Below are 25,032 nucleotides of genomic sequence, written 5' to 3'. Positions count from 1 at the left end.
CTTCTCCCTCAGACAGGGGCCTTCCCCCCCACCTTCTCTAAAGCAGCCTTACTCTCTCCTGTTACTTTGTTTTCTTTTCCTTATAGCTCCAAACATTACATGAAATTTTCTTGCCTTATATATTTGTTTACTTGTTTCTTGTCTTCCTTCCTTCTCTAAAATGCAAACTACACTGGAGGAAGGACTTTGTTTGTCTTGTGCACTGCTGTCTTCCCAAAGCCCAGAGCAGTGCCTGGCATTTAGCAGATGCTAAGTACACATTTCTTGGAAGAAAGAAAGGAAGAAAAAAAATAAGAAGAAAGAAAAAGAAAGGAAGGAAGGAAGGAGGAAAAGAAGGAAGGAAGAAAGGAGGTTAGGTTGGATGGATGGAAGGGTGCATGGATGATGGATAATGAATAAAGACTGAAAAAACTGATGGACTTAAAAAATACTCCCCTTTGTAATGATAAGTGACAAAATTTTTTAATAGACAAACCCTGTTTGACCATCACATGGAATTTTATGTTGCCATAAGAATACTACTGGTAATAGTTTCTGGTGAATCATGGAAGTACGTACTGTGAATGGCCATCAATGTGATGATATCCTGTTTTCAGAAGAATCTCACTGGGTCCATTAACACTGGTTTCCAGTCTGAAGGAGTCATCGGCTTCTTTGGTTTGTTAATAGCACAGCTGGAATCTAGGAGACTGATTCTGGGATCTAGTCATTAATATGAGTACTGATGTTTGTCATTGGACAATCTGAGATTCTTCTCTATGTATTTATTCTGAGGATTATGGGGCTTTTCTCCATTTATTTTCTCAGTTATGGCTGTTCTTAATTTTTACTTCTTTGTTTTTACTGCTGCTGGTCATTGTTTCCTGACCTCTTTGGTGATTATGTGTTGACACTGCACTTTTGAGCCTGGCCACATCATTTATAGGAACCTCTTTGTTTTTTGGAAGCATTTATGGATGGTTCAATCAAATATTTTACTTAAGAATTATCGTTAAAAGTCACCTGAATTACCAACTGTGAAATAAAGTTAACGCAATGAAATACATTTAGTCCTGATATTAGACTGAACATAACTGAATCGGTGTTTGATAATTGAGAAGGAACTCAGGATAACAATTGCCTCACAAGCATCATAATGAATTTGAATTGTCCTTGCCCCACAGGTGGGTGAGAGTGTCAAGTCACAGAGAGATTCCCTGGGTGTGATGGCAAATACGTTTACTCTACCGTGGAAAACATATGTTTCGTAAAGACATGACTTTATCGACTTTTCCTCTGGCTTCCTACCGAGCCTTTAAATTCTGGAACTTTCATCACGCTTCCATCCCCCACTCCCAGCCTCGGTCTTTATCCCCTAATTACATGAGCTTAACTTCCCCTGACCTACAGAGTGTCAAGAAAAATTGGCATATAAAGCCCTGTTGTGTTTTGGTCTGACCTGTGGGTCCTTTAAATGAAGCCAGGATACAGTATAGGGGTTTGGGCTGCTAATGTCTGGACACCCTTAAGAAGCATAAATCTCTTCAAACCCAAGGAGACTTGAATGTGGTGATTTCCAGCCTTCTTGGATTTGTGACACCTTATGGCTTGATTTGCTAACACCTTTTTCCCCTTTTTAAAAGTAACAGGTGTGTCATATGTTTATTTAAAAAATTAAAGTAAATCATTATTTATATTTTTATTATTATTTAGCTTTATTTTTGAGGATGAGGGAAGTACTTTGAAGAATTTTTAATGGCCATAATAGCTGGGACTAGCTCACATTTAATCCTCTCTCTATCCTTGACCCCATTACCATGATTCTAGCTATTTTAACTTTACTTTCTTTGAACTGTCATTTGTACTCTGTTGTGTGGTACTTGACCATAAGCTGTTCACTCTTGTTCTCTAATTGCTTCTAGTGTGTTCTGTATCTCCAGTGATATTATTCTCCTCAGATATGACCCAGTTCTAAGCACAATAGATGCACAGTAAAAAAAAAAATCAGTTGAGTACTTGGAGATATCCTTGGTTGGGAGTAGGGGCACAACCCATGTTTGGAACACAAACACTCAGTGCTCATTGGCTAACTTCTCAGAGAAGAGAGAAGCAAATCTGTCCCATGATTGACTAAGGAGGCATTCTCTACAAATTCCATGAAAAGAGCAGTGATAGCCATCCCGCCAGACATTATAAGTGTTTATTCTTTGTGTGCTTGTAGGGAAATCAAATCTTATGAAATGGAATTCAGAGGGCATTAAATGATACCCTTTAGGAATGCCATGATGTAGACAGAAACTCTTGGTTTTTTATTCCAGATGCTTGCTTCTACTCTTTGATAATGTAGGAAGGACAATTGTGGCCATGCTGGCTGTCTTGGTATCTCACCAGCCATCATACATGGCCATGGCCTCCATCCCTCCTGCCCTATTGTGCTGTTCCTCTCAGTGAGGTGGGAGGAGGACCCTCTCCCTGCCAGCATCTCATTCCTTGGATGAGGCTTCCAAACAGCATGGCTTTAGTTTTTCTTACATCTCTCTCAGTATTACAATTCTGTATTTAATTTATTTCTTTAGCTTTTATCTCAAGGGTCTCAGGTCAAGTTCCTGTAAATGAGGTTGGATTGAGAGATAAGAGAGACATTCCATTATGTAACATGCTAAAATCTCCCTTTACATCTTTAATAGATCAGTGACCTGGGGTTTAGTCACAGCATCTCCAGTCCTTCTTCCTTTAGGATGAAAATTCTGCCTAGGTGCTCTCCAAATAGTTAGAGGGTGGGCGTTCTACTTGCTCTTATTTGAATCCTAAACCCAATGTTCTGGGAACCTCCCTGTACTGGAAAGCTCGGCTGGTACCTTCCTACCCACAGTGCTTCCTAAAGGAAACTTCTTTACTCTCTGTACCTACCTGCAGTGGGTCACAAATATTTAGATTACGGTTGGCCATCTGACTCAGAGGTGACCAATTAATAAGTTTGCCAGTTATACAGCATCGTTCGAGAAATGAGCTGAACAAATTTGAATCTCACCCTTAGGAGTTTCAACTGGGAAACTTGGAGAGCTCAAGGCAGCTAGAAGCAGGGGCAGAAAAATGTCTTAAGTTAGAGTCATGGCCAGCCAGAGTTACATGCAAGTAGAACTTAGGATGGAGCAGAAACTATGAGTAAAGAGAAGTGTCCAGTTGTTAGATGGGGAGAATGGTGCAGAAATGCAGAGAGAAGTTAAAATAATATGAGAAATAGACCATGAGACTGATGTAAAAGCTGGGGAAAGTATTCAGCCCGTAGATACGCCTCCATTCCTTTTTTTTTCCCTTGGCTTATTTCTTTATGGTGTTTTCTTTTCTTTCTTTCTTTTTTTTTTTTTTTAAAGATTTTATTTATTTATTTTTTTCCCCTAAAGCCCCAGTAGATAGTTGTGTGTCGTAGCTGCACATCCTTCTAGTTGCTGTATGTGGGACACGGCCTCAGCATGGCTGGAGAAGCGGTGCGTCGGTGTGTACCCGGGATCCAAACCTGGGTTGCCAGCAGCGGAGCACGCGCACCCAACCACTAAGCCACTGGGCCGGCCCTCTTTTTTTTGCTTTTTAATTATTTTATTTGGAGTCATATTGGCTTATGACATTGTGTAAATTTCAGGTGTACATCAATATATTTCAGTTTCTGTATAGACTGCATTGTGTTCACCACTGAAAGTCCAGGTTTTTCTTTGTGTGTGTGAGGAGGATTAGCTCTGAGCTAACATCCGTTGCCAATCCTCCTCTTTTTGCTGAGGAAGATTGGCCCTGGGCCAATATCCACGCCCATCTTCCTCTACTTTGTATGGGATGCCGCCACAGCATGGCTTGATAAGCATATGTCGATGTACGCCCAGATCCAAACCTGCAAACCCCGGGCCGCCAAAGCAGAGCGCGAACTTAACCACTATGCCACCAGGCCAGCCCCAAAAGTCTGGTTTTTATCCATCTCCATATGTATGTGCCCCTTTACCCCTTTTGCCATCCCCCTAACCCCTTTTCCCCTGCTAACCACTAATCTATTCTTCTGATCTATGTATTTGTTTATCTTCCACATATGAGTGAAATCATATGGTGTTTGTCTTTCTCTGTCTGACTTATTCTTCTCAGCATAATGCCATCAATGTCCATCCATGTTGTTGCAAATTTTGTCTTTTTTTATGGCTGAGTAGTATTCCATTGTATACATATACTATATCTTCTTTTATCCATTCATCCATTGATGGGCACTTGGGTTGCTTCCATGTCTTGGCTATTGTGAATAATGTTGTGATGAACATAGGAGTATATATATCTTTTTGAATTATTGATTTCATGTTCTTTGGATAAATACCCAGTAGTGGAATTGCTGGATCATGTGGTATTCCTACTTTTAATTTTTTGAGAAATCTCCGCACTGTTTTCCATAGTGGCTGTACTAGTTTGCATTCCCACCAGCAGTGTATGAGGGTTCTCTTTGCTCCACCTCCTCTCCAACACTTATTTCTTGTCTTGTTAATTATAGCCATTCTGACGGGCATGACGTGATATCTCATTGTAGTTTTGATTTGCATTTCTCTAATAATTAGTGATGTTGAACATCTTTTCATGTGCCTGTTGGCCATCTGTATATCTTCTTTGGAAAAATGTCTGTTTGTATCCTCTGCCCATTTTTTGATCCGATCGTTCATTTTTTCTGTTATTGAGTTGTATGAGTTCTTTATATATTTTGGAAATTAACCTCTTGTCAGATATATGATTAGAAAAAAGAACAAAGCTGGAGGTATCACACTCCCTGACTTCAAAATATGCTACAAATCTATAGTAATCAAAACAACATGGTGCTGGCAGAAAAACAGACACACAGATCAATGGAACAGAATTGAAAGCCCAGAAATATAAAACCATACATCTATGGGCACATAATCTTCGACCAAGGAGCCAAGAACATCGAATGGAGGAAGGAAAGTCTCTTTAATAAATGGTATTGGGAAAACTGGTCAGCTACGTGCAAAAGAATGAAAGTACACCATTGTCTTAGACCATATGCAAAAATTAACTCAAAATGGATTAAAGTCTTGAATGTAAGACCTGAAACCATAAAACTCCTCAAAGAAAATATAGGCAGTACGCTTTTTGACATCGGTCTTAGCAGTATCTTTTCGAATACCATGTCTACTCAGGCAAGGGAAACAAAAGAAAAAATAAACAAATGGGACTACATCAGACTAAAAAGCTTCTGCAAGACAAACAAAACCATCAACAAAATGAAAAGACACCCCAGCAACTGGGAGATCATGTGGCTCCATTCTTGATGGTTTCCCATTTCTACTTGATATGTATGCTTACAATAAACTCTCCTTTTAATGAGCTTACTTGAATGAATCTTTCCTTTGATATCAAAAAGCCTGAGCCTGATTTTTTTGATATGTATTCTCTTTGAGTGATCTACACACTTATGACTTCAGTACTCTTTATAATCTGCCGCCCTCAAATTTTATCTTTAGTCTAGACTTCTTTTCTTCACTTTCAGATCCTTAAATGTACAGATTCCTATTGGTCATCTCCTAGATGCTTTGCAGGCTCCTTTAAATCAGCCTTTCTTCAGTGGAATTAATCACCCCTTTCCCACAGCTTCAACTTGCTCCTCCTCCTATATTTCCTCTCAAGTGACTAACACCATCATTTGCTTAGTTGTCTAAGCCTTGATTTCTCTCTCTCTCCCAGTCTTTCGTTTTATATGCAGTTGGTCACAAATTGTATAGATTTTTGCCTCCTCAATGTCTCTAAACCCATCACTATTCTCTATTCACAGTATTCACTGCTGTAGATCAGTCCTCTATCATCTCTTACCTAGACTATAGCTACCACTTCCTAAGTGGTCTCGCTGTCTCTGATGTGGACCACTCACCATCCATCCTCTTGCCCTCTGGAAGCCCATTCTCTAATTTGCTTCCAGAGTGCTCTTTCTGAAAGGTATATATGAGCATGACAAATGTCTCCAATGGCTTCTTTTTATACCTTCAGGATAAAGTCTAAAGTTTTTAGCAAGGCTAAAAATCCCTTTGTGACCTGGCCTCCTCTACTTTTTCCTATAATAAACAAGACACAGTTCCTGTCCTCAACCCTCAAGAGACTAACAAATACACAGAAAATACTTGGATTATAAATACTAAGAAAAACGTAAGCAAGCATAGGGTGCTATGCACATAGAAGGGCCACCTAACCCATGGTGGGGTAGGGGAGGGAGAGGAGGCTTCCAGATCCCCCAGCCTAAGCCAAGGCCTGAAGGAAGAGGAATGTTAACCACATCAGGGGGTAAGTAAGATAGGAGAGGGAAAGAGTGGCCCAGGCAGAACAACCGCATGGACCAAGGTCTGGAAGCAAGCATCATGCTCTTGAACTGAGAAAATCAGTCCAGTGGAGCATAAAGAATAGTGGTGCTGACTGCAACTGAGGCCACACTGGGTCTTATGAGCTCTTTTAAGGAGTTTAGACTCTATTAAAGCAGCAACCGACAAGCAAGATTAGAATGTTGATTAAGCAAAATAAGCTATATAATTACCTAGAAGAATATTTATTTTGGGGATTCTTGGAACAGACTTGATTACATCTTAGGTTTGTAGTTTTTTAAGGATCACAGTAAGATTACTCTAAAATGAATTTTTATTGACTGTCAGAGCACAAAGGTGAAAGAAACCTCCAGAGGTCATTGAGATTTTAGCCCTGCCTTTAGGCAGAACCTTACATAAATCTTTCCAGACAGATGGGTGTTTGCTGGCAAAGGTATTCAGCCGCAAAGAAGTAATCGCTGCTTTTGTTGACAGATTTAGAGATGTTTTGCCAAACGCTATCTTAAAATACTATGATTGGATGTAATTTTGCAAAAATGAGTCTATAATGGAGGTGATTCACTTGCCGTATCAGCTAAGGAGTATCTTCTATTTACAGTTTATTTAATTTACATTTGATTAATTTACACTGAGTGCAAGCAGTTACTCTATAATTATCTCTTTGCCTGCATCAGGGTACAGGCAACATTATGTTTGGAAAATGGTGAAGCCAGAAGATGTTAACATAGAAAACACCCATTAAGTAATCTCTTTCACCTACTTACCATCAAAGCAAACCTTTATAACTTTAGATTCATGAGGAGTTTTTCAAATCTGTATTTCCCACGCATCCTAACACTAAATGTTATTTACCTTGCATTTTCACAATTTAATCTCTAAGCTGTTACAAACCACAGTTTATTTTTGTTTGTTTAGTCCTGCTAACTCCACCGTCATTAGGGAAAGCAGTTATTTAAGAAAGAGCTTTCAGGAAATTATGTACGTGTATATCCTATGAACTTCTCATGGGCAAGAACTATGTTCTCTTTAATCACTTATTCTTTTAATTTTTAAAATATTTATTGTGCATTTCAGAAATTATGGTGGATGGAGCGTCAACGTACATTTGACTTCAAATAATTGTCAGCCAAAGCTCAGCAAACTATAGCCCTTGGGCCAAACCCGACCTGCTGCCTACTTTTGTATGGCCTTCGAGCAAAGAGTGGTTTCCACATTTTTTAAATGGTTGAAAAACATTCGAAAGAGGACTATTTCATGAAATTCGAATATTATATGAAATTCAAATTTCAGTGTTCATAAATAGTTTTATTGGAACATAACTGCACTCATTCGTTTACACATTGTCTGTGAGTGCTTTTGTGCTGTAAGGCACATTGAGTAGTTGCAATGGAGACTGTATGGTTCGTCAAGTCTAAAATGTTTACAACCTGACTCTTTACAGAAAAAGTTTGCAGATCCCTGGCCTACAGTAATCATGGTAATCTCATTTCCCTTGCTAATGAATGGTTTGTGAATGAACATAAAACCTAATCCTGGGAAACGGAATATGAGAAGTATGCTGAGGGCTTTCTGGTAAAAGTTTCTACCTCCTCTAAAGAAAGCACAGGAAAAGACAGTTCCTTTCTTCCTTTGTCACTGTTGCACCTGAATGTGGGGCCTGGAGCTGTGGCAGCCATCTTCTGCCCATGAAGACTCCCAGCTGAAGGCAAGGCTGCCTCCCTGAGATGGCAGCAGGAAGAATGGGAAGAGCCAGGTTCTTGATGTGAATGTTGAATCATTGAATGAGGCCTGCATCCTATCCTGCCTTTGTACTTCATGTTGTATAAGATAACATACTTTCTTAACGCTAAGCCAGTTTGAGGTGGGGTTTTCTGTTCCTTGGTGCCAAAGCTTCCTACATAGGCCTCTATAATACACCAGCCATTATGCCAGGCATTGGGAATACAGTAACAGCAAAAATGAAGTAAAACATAGTCCCTGTGCTCTACCAGCTCTGTCTAGCAGGGACGTATTTCTAAGAAATATGGGATAAGAAATGTTTAAGGCTGCCTAGGGGGTCAGGGTGATCCCCTAGGGTGATTTGGACTTCATCAGGTCAGTTTATAGGGGACCAACATTTTTAGGAAAAGAGAAGAGTAAATAAAAAGGCACAGGAGAGATGAAATACTATGGTGTTTGGGGTTGATAACCACACAGTTGGGTATGGCTGCGGAGGAGAGGAGTAGTCAGAATTTCCATTGCACGGAACTTGGATGCTGTTGCAGCAACCACTACTACTACTCCTTCTAGTATAAAAACAACTACTACAAAAGAATTGATATTAACAACAACAGGTATTATTTATTGAGTACGTACTAGATTAGGCACTTTAAATGTATTCTCTCATTTGATTCTCATCAGAATTCTGTGGGGACGGTCCTATAGTCATTCACGTTTTAAAGATAATTTACCAAGGCACAGTGAAGTTAAATGACTTATCCAAGGTTACTTAGTAAGTAAGTATAGAAGTGGGAATAAAACCTTGGTCTTTCTGATACAAGGCTGATGTCATGATTAGTATGCATAAAGCCTTAGAGGTCCTGTGGGATAGAGTGCAGTCAAGTCTTGTTGCATATTTCATATCCAATGGATTTGGTGACTCTTGCACATCTTGCACAACCATTATTGTAGCTTCAGGAGCTGCAGTACAGTTGAATTTTCAGAGCTGTTTTTTTATCTTTTTAAAGTACACATGTGAAAGTGAACATGGAAATTTCAGACATGAACTTAGACTTACAACTTCAAGTGCTTCACAGCTGTGCCAATGGGCATTCTTGACAGTGTAGTTTGTACAATAGAGAATTTAAAGATTTTTTTAATGCCGATATCTATGTATTCTAATGTCCAGTTGCAATATAAATACATGTTACTCTACCTAGTTGCATTCTATATATACATGTCCTAAAATGCAGATTTCCAATACCCTGCTTTATGAAGCAAAAATTTAAGGTGCAATGAGAAGAGGACAATTTCAGAATCCAGAGGCGGTGGCAAATACCTAGATCACATGAAAAGCAGAGCAAAAGTGAGTTGTTAAATGCCAGGGTGTCAGAGGCAATTAAGAGAAGTGGTTTCAAATGAGTGGGGCTGATGGGAAAGTGAAAAGGAAATGAGAGAGGCTCTGGGGTCACATGGGAATAAAGTGACAAAGACAGGGGCTAGAAAGGAGGGTGGTGGAAAATGCAGGAGGTCATTTGTGGCTGGATCTGAAAAGAATGGGATGAGTTTGCAGATGGAACGTGGTCCAAGTGGGAGTGAGGGCAGGGTTCTGTGGCTGTGTGGAGGCATCGTGAGACACCTGGGCCCTGGGTTCAGATGGGCTGTATTCCAATCCCAGCTCTGCCACTGTACCACCCAGAGAGGTAACTAAATCTTTGAAGCCTTTTTCCCTCATCTGTAAAATGGGGATAATCAAAGCATTTACCTTGTAGCATTGTTAGGAGGATTAAATGGAATCACCTATGTTAAATGCTTAGTACAGTGCTAGACACATAGTAGTGTTCAATAAATATCAGCTGCTTTGATATTATTATTATCATATCTGGCAGGAGAGAGTAATCAATCTTCCAAACTCCATGCAGACTCTTTCTCACAAGGCAGAACCCCGATGCCTGTCCAGGACAGGCATTTAAAGCAACTGTTGAATGAATGAATGGCTCCTACCCCTTGAATTGTTATCATTATTAGTTTTTGGTTGGACCATTTCTGCAGTTGATTTACCCGTCCTTGTGCAAGGGTATACAGTGGTGAGAATTTTAATGCATGAGTGGTTTGGGCAACAGCCTTAAAATGTCTTATTTTTACTACATATTATTATAGCATTACATTCATAGTTAGGGGTCAGCTGCCATTTCCTGAGGTTTATAACATGCCTGTTTTAATTAACATCAAGCTAAATTTTGGCATACAGGTGGTCAGCCCAGATGTGAATGTTATTTTTAAAAGTGCCTTATGGCTGTTAAATCTCTTTCTTTAAAATAGCAAAACATATATGAGTGTGTGCGTGGTGGGGGAGGGGGGGTGGAGCACAGTAAAAATCTGAAATACTGATTATTTCAGGCCTTCTTTAGACAAGCTTCAATGATGAAAAGATTCCTTCAAAATTATTAAAATATGCTTACATGGGCCACAAACTAATAAATTGAATAGAAGCCAGAATAACAATAAAAATGAGGTGGCCACACACTGGATAGATAAAAGAAAGGGTTGCATATACATTCTGCAGTTTAGAAAAATAAGCACAGAGCATGAGTAATATGTCACAGGGATGCTGTTAATAGAGGTGGGAGACAGACACAGGGCTTCTAACTTCTATTTAGAGATAAAAGAGTGCCCCAATTTTTAGTTTGTCTAAATAATACATCCTGAATATGTGTGTATGAGCACACAGTATACACACAAATACCTTTTCTCTCTTTCTCTGACACACACCTATCACATGTATACTCACCATACACACATAAACACCTATTATAATCTCAATCACTAATAGATGTATGCTGAGTTCTGGAAAATTAATTTCCTCTCCTTGAGCCTTATTTTTTCATTTCTAAACAAGGATGCTGAGCCTGATGACTCATGCAAGTCATCATTGATACGCCCTTCTTCTTTATCCCATATCCAATCCTTTGCCAAGTCCGGTTAGTTTTACCTCCTACATATTTATCAAACCTTCCTACTTCTCTTTGTCTACTACCACTTCATCTAAAGCTACTGCCGTCCTGGTCTGGGCCACTGCAGTAGCTTCCAGCCTGATCTGGCTGCATCTACTGTTGCCTGCCTCCAAGTCTATTTTCCGCACTACTTCCAGAGCTGTGTATTTCCAATGAAATCTAAACATATTATGACCCTGCTTAGGACACTTGGCCTTCCAGTCATTGCTCTTTGGCTAAAGATAAAACTCTTCACCATGGGCGTCAAAGGTCTGCAAAATCTTGGCCCTGCCTATTTCTCCTACCATGACCTTCTGGATTTCTATGCTCTAAACATTCTGGATTTCTTTCAGCCTTTTGTATTTCCCACACTCCCTACTAACACTTAGCCTTTTTGCCAAAAATGGTCTCCTCCTTTCTTTCACGCGTTACACAATCAGTTGGACCTAAAATTCCTTAACCTGGAGACAAAGTCTTTCTGTCTATAGTGAAAAGGCGTGTGCGAATTTAAATACCTTTGGGGCAAGGAGCGCACTGATTGTATGAAGGTGTAAATAACATATCCTGTTTTTTTTATAGGCAATATGTCTTGGTGAAGGAAAAAAAATTAGAATCAATGACTGAATTCCCAACCATTATTCAAGGACACTGACTCCATACAAATTCCAAGTTATGAGTATCTCTCCCTTCTCAGATCCCATCTGAGGTAAATACTAGTATTATTCCCCATTCCGTGGGTGAGGACACTGAGGCTAGGAGAAATTGAATAATTAACCTAAAAGCATGTAGTTCATAACTGGCTGGCCTGGAATTCAAACGCAAGATCTGTTGGATTCTAGAATTATAGCTCATTAATGTTATTGCTCAGCTCCCTCCATGTGGAAGAATGAAAAGACACCAGTGTAGGGTTTTAGATGCCAATGCTAACAGCTGTCAAAATTCAATACAACTTTTAGTGTCTAGCCTTGTGAGTCAATTGTTTATCTGGTGTTAAAGGATAGTAATCCAATAAAATTTGACCCAATGACAGTGCATCACCATTAGTCTCCAAAGTCTTTTGTGTAACTGGAAATTGCTGGTTTCCAATGGAACTTCCCAATGGAAGTTTCCCGATCCTTGGATGATACCCTGGAAATAGTAGAGTGAGCAAGTCCCACCCATGGACAGGGTAACTCTGGCTCTCTTGCCATGTTTATGGCAAACATTCAGTGAGCTTGCTAGAATTAAATGGCAAAATTCATCACAACTAATTTCTATTTGTCATCTATTAAGCTACATCGTTTTGTCCTCAACGTCAGGTTAAATAATGAACCTCTCGCAATGGAGTAAATTAACCTCCACTTTATGTTCGTGTCATTGTCAAATGGAAACATCACTTGCACAAATGAAAAAGATTTGTTAGTAACATGAATGCACAAGCTCCACTCTAGTAAAAGATGAAAGCGATTGAGACCTTGTCATAATGCATTGTCGCAGAGCCCCTTGTTATTTATGACGCCTGCTGTAATCTTTGGAGATTATTTTTGGCAATGGCAATTAGCCCACAGTGCATCGGGGCAATTATGGGGCAGAGTCTGTCTCTGACAGGTATGCTGCCCTGGCTTCAAGAGGCCGTGATCCTTGAGAAATGCAGTCCCATCTGCGTGCTGCCAGGAGTTCATCTGGCTTTCTCGTCAGCGGAGACTGGAGAAGTGAGCTATGCATGGCCAGTTACCTGTAAATGCTCAGTTGCCTAACGTGGGAACCTTCTTGTTCACATTGCTGCCTGATTCTGGAAGGTCACAGCCCTTGCTCCTAGACAGGATCCAGCATAATCTGTCTTTTGCTTGATTTCTTTCATACCTTGTCAGTGCAAACATTTCTCAGTTGTTCAGATCCTGATTGTCTAAGTGATAATTTATTTGAGTCCTTCCCTTCTCTCTTTACTGTTTCACTTGTAACTATGGGCCGTTTTATTGCATGTTTGCCCTTTTCTTAGGAAGCAGAGAAAAAGACTAATGATAATGCATTCACATACTTGTAGGAACGAAATTTCTACTCCCTTTCTGAAAAGCAGGTCAGCAAAGAGGATCAAAAGCTTCAAAAAATGTGAGTACTATTTGACCCAGGTGTGCTGCTTCTAAGAATTTACCCTAAGGAGTCAAGTGTGTTATGTGCACAAAGATTTAGCTGCAAGTCTTCTTTATATTAGAGGGCTTAAGACGGGGAGAGGATGAAGTATGTATTTGGCTACCTCTTGGTTGCTGAGGTAGAAGGTTTGTTGAAGACATAATTTGGGATGGCTGCTCAGGCAACAATTCCCCTGCTGGTTATGTCTAATCCTTTTTTTCTGGTAGCATTCCCTGCTCCCATTGGCCATGGGGAGGACTCATGTGGCCCAGGCCTATACAATTGCAATATTCATCTCTCTGACCCAGCAATTGGTCCAGGTGTGGGTATGCAAACCCAAACCACTCCATCAGAATTCTTTCCTGAGATTTTTTAGGAAACGAAGCTCAGATAAATGCACTTTCTTTCCATTTTTATTTGTAGAATTGTAAGGATGTGAGCTATCAGCTGCCTGGGTGTTTCCAATCTCGTGGAGAAGGCATACTGGCCAGTGAAACTGACACTGTGAGTAAAACTGAAATATACCTGACACAATAGCTCAATCTGAGGCATTTATAAGACCTGTGATGTAAATGACCCACACTTTTCCTTAATTCCTCTTGAAATGGAAAATTGGAAGCGGGGACATTCTCATCTGTCTTGAGAAGGGTCTCAGTTTCTCCATATTATAAAATGAACTCAACAATACCAATCTGTTCCCACCAAGGGGTGAAGCAAGGTTGTGTGAAAAGAGAGTTCATCAAATACTTTGAGATCCTGGACTGAAAAGCATCTGAAGCTCTAAAGTGCAATTAGCACTTTCCTCTTTCTTTTCTTTTTTCTTTTTGGCATAAAGTTTTGAAAAAGTTACTTTAAAATGTTCTATTAAATTGATTTTCAGGATCGTGAATGCTGGAAGATTGACAGCTCTGGGAAGAGCGCCATCTCTCAAGTGCACGTTTTAGGAGGAGCAGTGAGTTGATTGTGCCCTCCCCCCCACTACCTTACGAGGCCTCTGCTGACATGATGTGATGTGCCCAGCACTCAGCACGGGAGGAAGATGTTTCCGTGACTCATGCGGCTCTCTCTCTTTTTGCCATTTCTGCCAAGTTACTTTGACTTCATGGCACGTCTTTGTGAGTATGAATCGAAGCACCTCTAACTTGTGCCATCTGGATCACTGACTGTGGTAACTAGGGAGAATTGGGAAGCAGGTACAGATCATCTTCAACCTCTGCTGTCTGACTCAGGGATAGATTGGCTGCAAAAACCAGAAACATAGCCCAGCTGGCAAAAGTAAAGGTGAAAGTGGAGTTTTTATTTCAACTGGCCATCACATGTTTATGCAGGAAGCAAAGCACAATTGGGCCCCTCAGAGAAAGGCAGGAACTGAGGTGCCTCTCTGGGTCTCAAGGGTCACAAAATCTCTCTCGTTATTGCTTGTCTCTCTGCTCCAGCTCTCCCTGCTTACACGTGCTCTAAATGGACCCCTCAACCTCTATTTAGCCTCCACTCTACTCAACCTCTACAAGTCCCCTGAGACATCTAACTAATTGAGTCTCTGTGTGTTTCTTGGTTCAAATGAGAGAGAGAGAGAGATAGAGAGAGAGAGAGAGAGAGAGCACAACTGATGGTTCATTGAGCCTATGGATTGATTTTTTGTTTTTTCTTTTTTCTAAGATTTTTTTCTTTCTTTCTTTTTTTTGTGAGGAAGATCAGCCCTGAGCTAACATCCATGGTAATCCTCCTCTTTTTGCAGGGGAAGACCAGCTCTGAGCTAACATCTATTGCCAGTCCTCCTCCTTTTTTTCCCCAAAGCCCCAGTAGATAGTTGTATGGCATAGCTGCACATCTCTTTTAGTTGCTGTATGTGGGACGCCGCCTTAGCATGGCTGGACAAGCGGTGCGTCGGTGTGCACCTGGGGGATCCGAACCCCAGGCCGCCAGTAGCGGGGCGCGCACACTTAACCGCTAAGCCACGGGGCCGGCCCCCACTATGGATTTATTTTTGTTGGCTCAGGTGTCATTCCCAGTTGAATCATCTGTTTCCAGAGATGACCATGGCTGTGTTGGGTTGTAGAGAGGAGCAGAGTAGAAAGGGGTGTTGGTGAGTAGGCAAGAACTGGCATTGCTAGTCCATCCTTCCATTGGTGGATGGCTTTGTAATATAGCAAGTTGGCTAGGCTGAACTTGTTTCCCAGAATCTCTTTCCTGGTATGTTTCCTGTTAGAGTGGCCCACAGAGAGATTCCTTGTGTGAGATTTGGAAGTTGGAGGTGAAGCGGTAGCCATTTTGTAGCTCACATCCATTGTACCTTATCTACAGGCTCACCTCCTTGGTATGAGGCAGCAGCCAGGCAGGTCTGCAACTGTGCCTCCCTCCTGAGGACCCTCCTTCAGCGTCTCCGACTCCTGAGCCATGTGTGTGCTTAGCTCGATGGTGAAAAGCCCTGGCTTCTGCAGGAAATCCACATCATCAAAGTCAGAGGCAGTGAGAACTGCCATAGGTTCTAGTTCATCCTTGTGGGCTCCAGCTCATACAATGGCTTCCAGCTTGTCCTTGCTCTCCCTCACTTTACATCCATCTTCCCTTTCCCACTGCCTGACCTGCAGGCTCCAAGATCCAGCATGAAGATGACAGCCTTACAGAGACTGCTTAACCAGCTCCCACAGTTGAGTAAAGTCAAGTCCCTGTAACAAATCCATAATATACACATATGTCTATATAAACATACATATCCCTGCTAGTGGTCCTGCTTCTCTGATTAAATCCTGACTGATACAGTTGATCATCGGCACCTTCATCTAGCTTACAGAGATTCCTTTCTTTCTGCACAGTGCTTTTATCTTCTTTTTAGTATTCAGATCCTCTACTGAAAACTATATTCCTTGGGGAAATTTCTTGTACATTTTGTCATCTTAGTAGTATTTTCTACCTATCAGTGTAGTAAATTAATTCACACTAAGTTATTAGTTAGGAGGCCATTGAGTGATTAGGGACAATCCCATGATTTCCTGCCTAGCCCACCTTTATTTCCTGCTACTTCTCTCCCTGTTCATTGCAGTGCAACCACAATTATCTTCTTCCAGTTCCTTGAATATGTCAATATCATTTAATATTTGTCACTTTTTCATGTGCTGTTCCCTCTACCTAGAATGATCATCCTCTAACTCTTCAGGTGTCTGTGTTTGATTCTTCTTAAGTCTCATCTGAAATGTACTCTGCTTGAAGAGGCCTTCCAATATCACCACATATTGTGTTGAACTTGTTGATGGGTAATGGCTGTTTGGACCATCATTCTTAAGAAGGATTCCAAGACTGAATCTGGGCTTCAAATGAAAGGGTGTTATGATTGATTAGTGATGTCTGCCACTGGTGTGGGATGGAGAGCTGCGGGATTCTTTCTGTGTATTTTCCTGCTTTGGCTTAAAGGATTTTGACGAAAACTCTAAATTCTGGCCTTGCTGCTGACTTGCTATATGACTTTCACTTAGTCATGTGACTACTCTGCCTGAGTTACCTCACCAACAAGTACCCACAATGAGCTCATAGATCACCAACACACGTGAGTGATGGTGGGGTAGGGGTGGACATGGGTGCTCAATAGATAAAGGTGAATATTCAATGACATTTGGAGTTCTTGAAGAAGCAAGAAAACTTTAATGCCTTATTTTTAGAAATAATGGCCTCTCACTTGTATTTCTAAGCAAATATTTATATGAAGAAACTATTAAATTTGGATTTAAAAAGCTGAAAAAAAAAATAAAAAGAAAGTGCATGCGGAAACCAGAAGGCTGCCTCGTTCTCTGAGGGTACGAGAAGGAAGGAGGCAAGAAACTAGGGGTCTCTCTGGGTTGTACAGTACTAACCAACATTGTGACCTTCAAGCAAGTCCATTAACCTCTCAGGACAGCAGCTTTCCAATCGGTAGCAGACATACTGTACTTCTTCAAGATTCAGTGTGTCAAACTTCCTGTAATAAAAATGTTGGCAAGATGGAGAGACTCTAGAAAGTGGTGAAATTAAAGGGTAGGAGAGAGATTCTCTGGGGAAAACAATGGGTTTGCTGGCTGCTGATACAGGACTGCAGTGTTGCTTTAGGGAAGGCGGGGAATCTTCAAATCTCTTTTCCCTGGTGTCTCTATCCAGTTTTGATCTGCGACTTCAAATTAGTGTGTGAATGACAAGACACTACAAAGAAGCATTAGGTGCTTTTGTGGGCAGCCTTCATGTGTCCAGGGCGGGAGAGAGGGCAGAGCTGAGGATCAGCCTCGGTCCAGAAAGACACTGCTGCCTGCCAACTGCCCCTTGGGGAGCCCAGCAGCAGGCTGGGCAGTTTCATGACTCCAGGCAAGTCTGATCAATAAAGGGTGCCCTTACTATAGCAACGCAGCATGGTGGCAGGGCAGCCCATGGATCACGTGCCCCCTCCCCAGACACTGTGGAGTTTGGAGCAGGCAATTAGAACTTGGGGGCAGCTTCTCTCAGAGGTCGAAGAGCTGACAGATGAGCAAAGAGCTTTCCTGCTCCTCCATCCTTGTATGGGCATGGAAGACTTTTAGCCCACTCACCTGTAGTATTAGCCCTTCTTGCTTGGATTGTATCAGAAAAGTCACAGAAAAGGCGTAGGAGTAGAAGCATGGGGAAGTTAAGAAAAGGAGGAAATTCTCTTATTAATAATAACAATAACAATAATGACAGCTAATTTTTGTTGTTTGCGTGCCACTTTGATTCATGTCTGTCTCCCCTCTAGACTGTAGCTCCACTAGCACAGAGACAATAAGTGTTGTCACATACCTCTGTGTACACAGCATCTTGTGCTCAATATGTATTTACTGAATGAATGAGTCAATTGTTTATTGTAAGGCAGGTACCGTGTTGGGGGTTTAATATAGATGTTCTTGTTCAATCCAGATAATGATTCTGTAAAGTAAGTACTATTGTACCCCCCATTTTATTGACAAATGAAAAAGAGGCTGCTAGAATCAAAACAACTTGCCTAATGTCAGCCAGGAAGCATCTCTGCTATTATAGGAGGCACCTTGGTTTTATAGTTACTAAAGCAGGTGACAATATTGACATTTTGGGTTAGATAATTCTTTGTCGCAGGGGACTGTCCTGTGCATTGTAGGACCTTAGCAGCACCCCTAGCCTCTACTCACTAGAAGCCAGCAGCACACCTCCTCCTTCCCATTTGTGACAATCAAAAATGTCTCTAGATATTGCCAAATGTCCCCTTAGGGGGAAAATCACCCCTAGTTGAGAGCGATTTTACTAAAGGAAAGCCCAAGCTGAGCTGAACTCTGAAAGACGCTTTATTTTGCCTGCTCTTTACAGTGTGTATGAAGAATGGTATATATGCAAAGGTGATGCTTCAGTGGGATTTTTGTAAAGCCGCTTGGGTTTGTTTATGTGCGTATGAGCAAGGGGAGCTCAGCCAGGAGACATATCATGTGTGGGCTCTGGGCTCACAGCACACTGGTTATAAACTGGGCAACTCAGCCTGGAACCTGGAAGAAGGGAGAGGACCCCAAAGTGCCTGGGAGGTTCCTCCTGAGAATCACATTAGCTCTGACAGAAAATTGCATCTGTCCTGGAATGATGGAAAAATCAAAGGCTTAGGATACCTCAAGACTCTGATGTGAGTGTTCGTGGACAAGTCATTTAATTCCTCTGAACTTGTTTCGTCATCTGTAACATCAGGGATTCTGGGAAGACTGGCTTGGTTGATGGTCAGTCCTGAGGCACCCAGGCTGACAATGGCTCATGGTGTGTGTGAGAAGACAAAAGGGATAGGCCAACCTAAACGTTCTCCAGGAATGACATCTTTATTGCTATTATTGTCCTCATAATTTGTAACCTGCATTGAGTGCTTTCTATGTGCCAGGCACTGTTCTAAGAGTTTCATATGTATTAACTCACTTAATCCTCATAATCTCTGATAAACACAGCCATGTAAAAATGCCTGACTGGCTGATCACAGAACTGGATTCCAATGTCTTTCCCTTGTCAGCATTGTTTAGAGCAGCCAGTTGAAGTTCTTATTATCAATGAATTCAAAAAATATAATTTTTATTCCTATTGGCTGTATATGGAAATTTGGGACCCATGATGTATTTTATTCCATATGACATATATGGTAGATTAGTTTCACAATTATTCCTAAAGCAAGTTGGGACCTTCATGCTGATGGGAGAAGCAAAATAGTTTCATATGATTCTCCCACAATACAATACATATTGCATAATTTTCTTATTGAGAAGAATGATGTTTTCCAGATGCAATCATATATAAACCTAATTATGAAATATCCACCAGGGTATAATTTAAATTAATCTATTCTGGTTTTTAAAAAATGCATTCCTTCCACACTAAGATATATTATTTATACTTTAGAAAACTATATAATTTGAATTTTTAACTATCATGGCTAATTCCTCAAAGGAAGGCAACTAGTCTTTGGAACTTCTGTCATTTGTTGTAGTAAATCTCCTGTTCGTTTCTAAATTCTGTTAAATTCTTTGTATTCTTTGGGTTTGGAGGTCCCACAGTCCAGGTAGGGATAGTGTTCACAGACCTATATTCTAAACTATTCTCTTCTACCATTTTGCTTAAAGCAATTGTTTACAAACTTTTTAATGTCATGTCACCATCAAAAAAGATTTTTGAGCATGAATATAATGTATGCACAATTGCTATAAATTATATACATATTACTCTCTTGCTGCATATTAATATTAGCAAAGTTCCACTTGTTTCCTTTTTTTTAAACAAAAATAAGGATAAATTCAAACTGTAATGTTTCCACATCCATTTGAGTAATTTTTCACACATCCCATTTGAGAGTCTACTATTACAGAGAAGTAATATAGTCTATTTTCTTATTTAATAAATGGGGGATATTATTCATCTTGCTTATCTCACAGAGTTGTAAAGAGCATCAAATGAAACAATAGTGATTACAGTAACTGTATCAGTTAGCTATTGCTGTGTAACAAACCACCCCAAAACTCTCAGTGGTTTAAAACAATATTTATTAGCTCACGATTCATGGTTCAGTAATTTGGACTGAGTTCTTTTGCTGGTCTTAACTGGGCTCGTTCTTGTGGTGACACATCATTTGGTGGCTCAGGAGGGGCTAGATGATCCAAGACGGGCTCATTCACATATCTGAGGGTTGGTATTGGCTGTTGGATGGGCCAATGTCGTCTCTTATCCCCAAGGAGGCTAGTTGGGCTTCTTCACATACTGATGGGATTATTCCAAGACGATGAGAACAGAAGTGGCAAATCTTCTTAAGTCCTACACTTAGAACTAATATGTTACTTCTACTGCATCCTACTGATCAAAGCAAGTCACAAAGCTAGTTCATATTTAAGGGGTGGAGAGAAAGACTCTGTCTCTTGATGGGAGTTGCAGAGTGCTTAAAGCTGTGTTATTTTAATGGTTCCTCCAAATACACTTAAGATATATTGGTAAAGTAAAATTTCCTTAATAATTTGGTTGTCTCTCTGGCTTGAGAGGCTTCATTTTAGAGGACTTACCATGAATTTTCAACTATGTTTTTCTAGAAGTTTCATTTCTCTTTTCACTACACTATTAGAAATTTTAAAGCCATAAATAATCATCTAGTGCAATCTTTTCTTTGATGGTGAAACTGCAGCCTAGGGACATTTGTTATTATGATTATTTCTGCCTCATATACTCCCCAAGGATCTGAGTAGGCTTATAATAGAAAATATAGACATAATAGAAGTGAATACATGAACACAAGTTGTTGTTTGTTTGTTTGTTTTTGTTTGTTTAAGGGAAAATGGAAAGAAGAATGTTTGAATCAGAAAACCTAGGCTGAGGAAAGCTACTGCACTGGGGCGTAAATATAGGCTCCGAACTTTCAAGCAGTTAGGGCAAAAGGAGGATGTGTCTGCGTAGCTCTTATTATCCAATGAAAGATAGCATTATAAGAGACAACCTCTTTTATTCTCTATTTGAACTCAGGGAGGAATTTGCCTTGCAGCTATTTATGTTAGGAGCATCATGTCTTTTTTTTTTTTTTTAAAGATTTTATTTATTTATTTTTCCCCCCAAAGCCCCAGTAGATAGTTGTATGTCATAGCTGCACATCCCTCTAGTTGCTGTATGTGGGACGCGGCCTCAGCATGGCCGGAGAAGCGGTGCACCAGTGCACGCCCGGGATCCGAACCCGGGCCGCCAGCAGCAGAGCGCGCGCACCCAACCACTAAGCCACGGGGCCGGCCCAGGAGCATCATGTCTTGATTGCTGTTGTTATTATGAGATGTTTACATATAGCTGCCTTTTATGCTAATCTTCCATGAGAGAGAATTGTGCTAAGAGTAATAGATAAGAGACTATAAAACTCTTGGGCAGATTTGAAAGAGGTGGCAAATAAAACTTCAAAAAAAATAGAATTATTGAAATAAAAAACTTAATAGATGGATCAAATTGCAGATTAGATACAATTAAAGAGAAAATTAGTGGATTGGAAGATAAACCTGAAGAAATTACACAGAACACAACACAGAGAAACAAAGAAATGGAAAATATTAAGAGAAATGGAGAGTAGGAGAGTCTAAACTGTGTCTGAACAGAGTTCCAGAAGAAGAGAGTAAGAGAAGAGGCAATATTTAAGGAGAAAATGACTGGTAATTGTCTAGAGTTAATGAAAGACATGAATTTTCAGATTAAGAAATCATCATGAACAGGATAAATAAAAATAAATCTGTAACCAAACACACAATAGCAAAACCAAGAAACCTTAAAAGCAAACAGAAAAAAATACCCAGATTATCTATACATTGAATTATAATTTCTACAAATGAAAGATAATTAAACAATGAGGACTGACTTTCAATAGCAACAATGGAGTCCAGAATGATATCTTCAAAGATTGAAAGGAGAAATCTGTCAATCTAGAATTATATATCCAATTAAACTATCTTTCAAGAATGGTTGAAGAAAAGAAACTTTCAGACAAACAAAAACTGAAAATGTTCATAAGCTACTAAGAATTCCTAACAAAATCACTTCTAAAGATGAACTTCAGAAGGAAGGAAAATAATCTCAAGAAAAAAAAATTGAATGAGATAACACAAGCAATTCAAAAGAAGGCAAGAAAGGAGAAAAAAGGAAACCCACACGTATACAAACAGGACAAATAGCACAAACTAAGATGGTAGAAGTAAATCCAAATATAACTGTAATAATTTGAATATAAAATGGGCTTAATGGTCTAGTTAAAAGACAAAAGTTTTAGGGCTTGATTAAAGAAAAACAGCACTAGAAGCAAAGCAAAACCAAACTATATGTTGTTTAAAAGAGATCCACCTAAAATTATGAGGACACAGAAAGGTAGAAAATAAAAGAATAGAAAAAGACATACCAGGCAATCAAAAGAAAGATTGTGTACCTATATTAATACCTGACAAAACACAGTTTAAGGCAAAAACATTACTGAAAATAAAGAGAGTTACCATTTAGATGAAAATATTATAACCCATCAGGGAAAGATAATATTCTTAAATTTGTGTGCATGTAATAAGATAGCTTCAAATTATATAAAGTAAACATTGAAAGAATTACAAAGAGAAACTGATAAATAAACATCATGGAGGGAACTTGAATACAACTTCTCTCAAAAAATGACAGATCAAGGGCTGGCCTGGTGGCGCAGCGGGGAAGTGCTCGCACTCTGCTTCAGTGGCCCGGGGTTCGCGGGTTCGGATCCCGGGCGCGCACCGATGCCGCTTGTCAAGCCATGCTGTGGCGAAGTCCCATATAAAATAGAGGAAGATGGGCACAGACGTTGGCCCAGGCCAGTCTTCCTCAGCAAAAAAAGGAGAATTGTCATTGGATGTTAACTCGGGGCTAATCTTCGTCACACACAAAAAAATGGCAGATCAAGCAGATAAAATATCAGTAAGAATAGAGCATATTTGAATAACACAATTAACAACATTGATCTAAGTATCACACATGGTACTATCACCTAACAATGAGAAGATACTCATTTTCAAGGATACATACAACATTTATGAAAATTGACTCTTTACTAGGCCATGAAGCAAGTTCCAACAAATTTTTTAAAAGAATCAGCATCAAAAAAAAGAAAAAACTCAATATCACGTGGATACTGATTCATATAGACCCTTTCTCTTACCATGGTAAGAAATAACAAAATGAATCCTCCCCCTAAAATATCTTATATATAGAAACTAAAAAGATCATAATTCTAAATAACTCATGTCAAAAGGTAAATTATAGTGGAAATTAGAAAATTCTTGAATCTGAACAGTAACAAAAACATTACATATTAAAATTTGTGGGATATAAGAAAAATAGTGCTAGAGGCAAATTCAAAGCTGTGTTTACTTATAATAGAAAAGAAGAAAGGCTAAAAGTTAGCAAACATCTTATGTAAGTTAGAAAAATAATAACAGAATAAACAGAGAAAATAGAAGCAAGGAACTAGTAAAGATAATAAAGAAATTAATGTAGGAGGAAGCTTTGAACTTTTTCAAATGCTAGCTGTGATTGTTGCTAGTGCTGTTCACCAAATATTTCTGCTTCTGGGCAAATGGGATGGCATTTCCCCAGCCCTTGAAGCTGTGTGTGGCCATGTGATTTGCCTTGGCTGATGAAATGTGAGTGGAAGGAACATGTGTCATTTCTGGGTGAAAGCTCTGGTTGCTAGTGCATGATTTACAGAACTCTTATTCTTTCCCTGTGCCATGCTGAACAGCAATGCTCCAAATGGTGGCTGCTCCATTAACCTGATACTGGAGCAGAGCCCTCAGCCTACCTACAGTGGACGTGTAGTGTGAGCAAGAAATACGGATCATTGGTTGTGATTTGGCTATTGTTTGTTATAACAGCATAAGCTAGTGCAGTGATTCTCAATCAGGGGTCGATTTTGCCCCTGAAGAAACATTTGACAATGTCTGGAGACATTGCTGGTTGTCACAACTCAGGAGGGTGTGGCTACTGACATGTAGTGGGTAGAGGCCAGGGATGTTGCTGAACATCCTGCAATGGACAGGACAGCCCCACACAACAGAGAATTATCTAGCAGAAAATATCAATAGTGCCAATGTTGTGAAACCTTGGTCTAGTGTATGTGGCTTTATAAAATAGCATAGAGGGGCCCGCCCCGTGGCTTAGCGGCTAAGTGTGCGCGCTCTGCTACTGGCAGCCCGAGTTCGGATCCGGACGCGTGCCGATGCACTGCTTGTCTGGCCATGCTGAGGAGGCATCCCACATATAGCAACTAAGAAGGATATGCAACTATGGCATACAACTAACTACTGGGGCTTTGGGGAGAAAAAGGGAAAAAAAGGAGGAGGATTGGCAATAGATGTTAGCTCAGGGCCAGTCTTCCTCAGCAAAAAGAGGAGGATTGGCATGGATGTTAGCTCAGGGCTGATCTTCCACACACACACACACACACACACACACACACACACACACACACAAATAATAAAATAAAATAAAATAAAATAAAATAGCATATATATTCAAAAATCACAATTCTACTCTATAGGAATGGTAGAAATGACCTTGACTTGAAGATATTGAGATAGTATTAAGCAAATGTTTACCAAAAGAAGAGGACTCACACTGTTTTTTTGGCTTCTATTCCAGTGGACTCTTCAGCAAATCTTCCTGACTCTGTTGAATATACTATTCAAGCCTATTTTTTCTCTTCCCTCCAATTAGCCTTGGTGAAAATCAACACAATGATCAGGCCAAGAGTATTAAGGTAGAGTTACTACGTACATAGTGATGCAGGCAAAGGTCACACACTGGCGGGGGATTCTTTCTCTCTTGATTTCCAGGTAATTCTCTTCACTGGAGTCATAAGGCTGCTCTCCAAAGGTCATCGTCTATATCTGCTTCTCTCTCTGTCT

At 40.1% G+C, this 25,032-nt stretch overlaps 1 protein-coding gene across 8 annotated transcripts in view; it reads left to right on the top strand.

The window, feature by feature from the left end:
- LOC147917209 (uncharacterized) overlaps nt 1–25,032 on the top strand; it is a 272,280-nt gene that overhangs the window by 155,805 nt on the left and 91,443 nt on the right. For 6 of the 8 annotated variants that reach the window (XR_015551920.1, XR_015551921.1, XM_087429490.1 and 3 more), the window contains exons 2-3: nt 13,553–13,633; nt 14,010–14,244. The gene's annotated coding sequence lies outside the window, so the exon portion shown is untranslated. Of the gene's footprint in view, nt 1–12,632; nt 13,109–13,552; nt 13,634–14,009; nt 14,245–25,032 lie in introns of those variants that run through there. The other 2 variants (XM_087429489.1, XM_087429491.1) reach the window with 2 other exon arrangements.

The sequence above is a fragment of the Ceratotherium simum genome, chromosome 4 (assembly GCF_057802395.1).
Source record: "Ceratotherium simum simum isolate JZ-2026a chromosome 4, ASM5780239v1, whole genome shotgun sequence".
Taxonomy (NCBI): domain Eukaryota; kingdom Metazoa; phylum Chordata; class Mammalia; order Perissodactyla; family Rhinocerotidae; genus Ceratotherium; species Ceratotherium simum.
The sequence above is the reverse complement of the archived record's forward strand: the minus strand, read 5'-3'. Positions and strand labels throughout refer to the sequence as shown.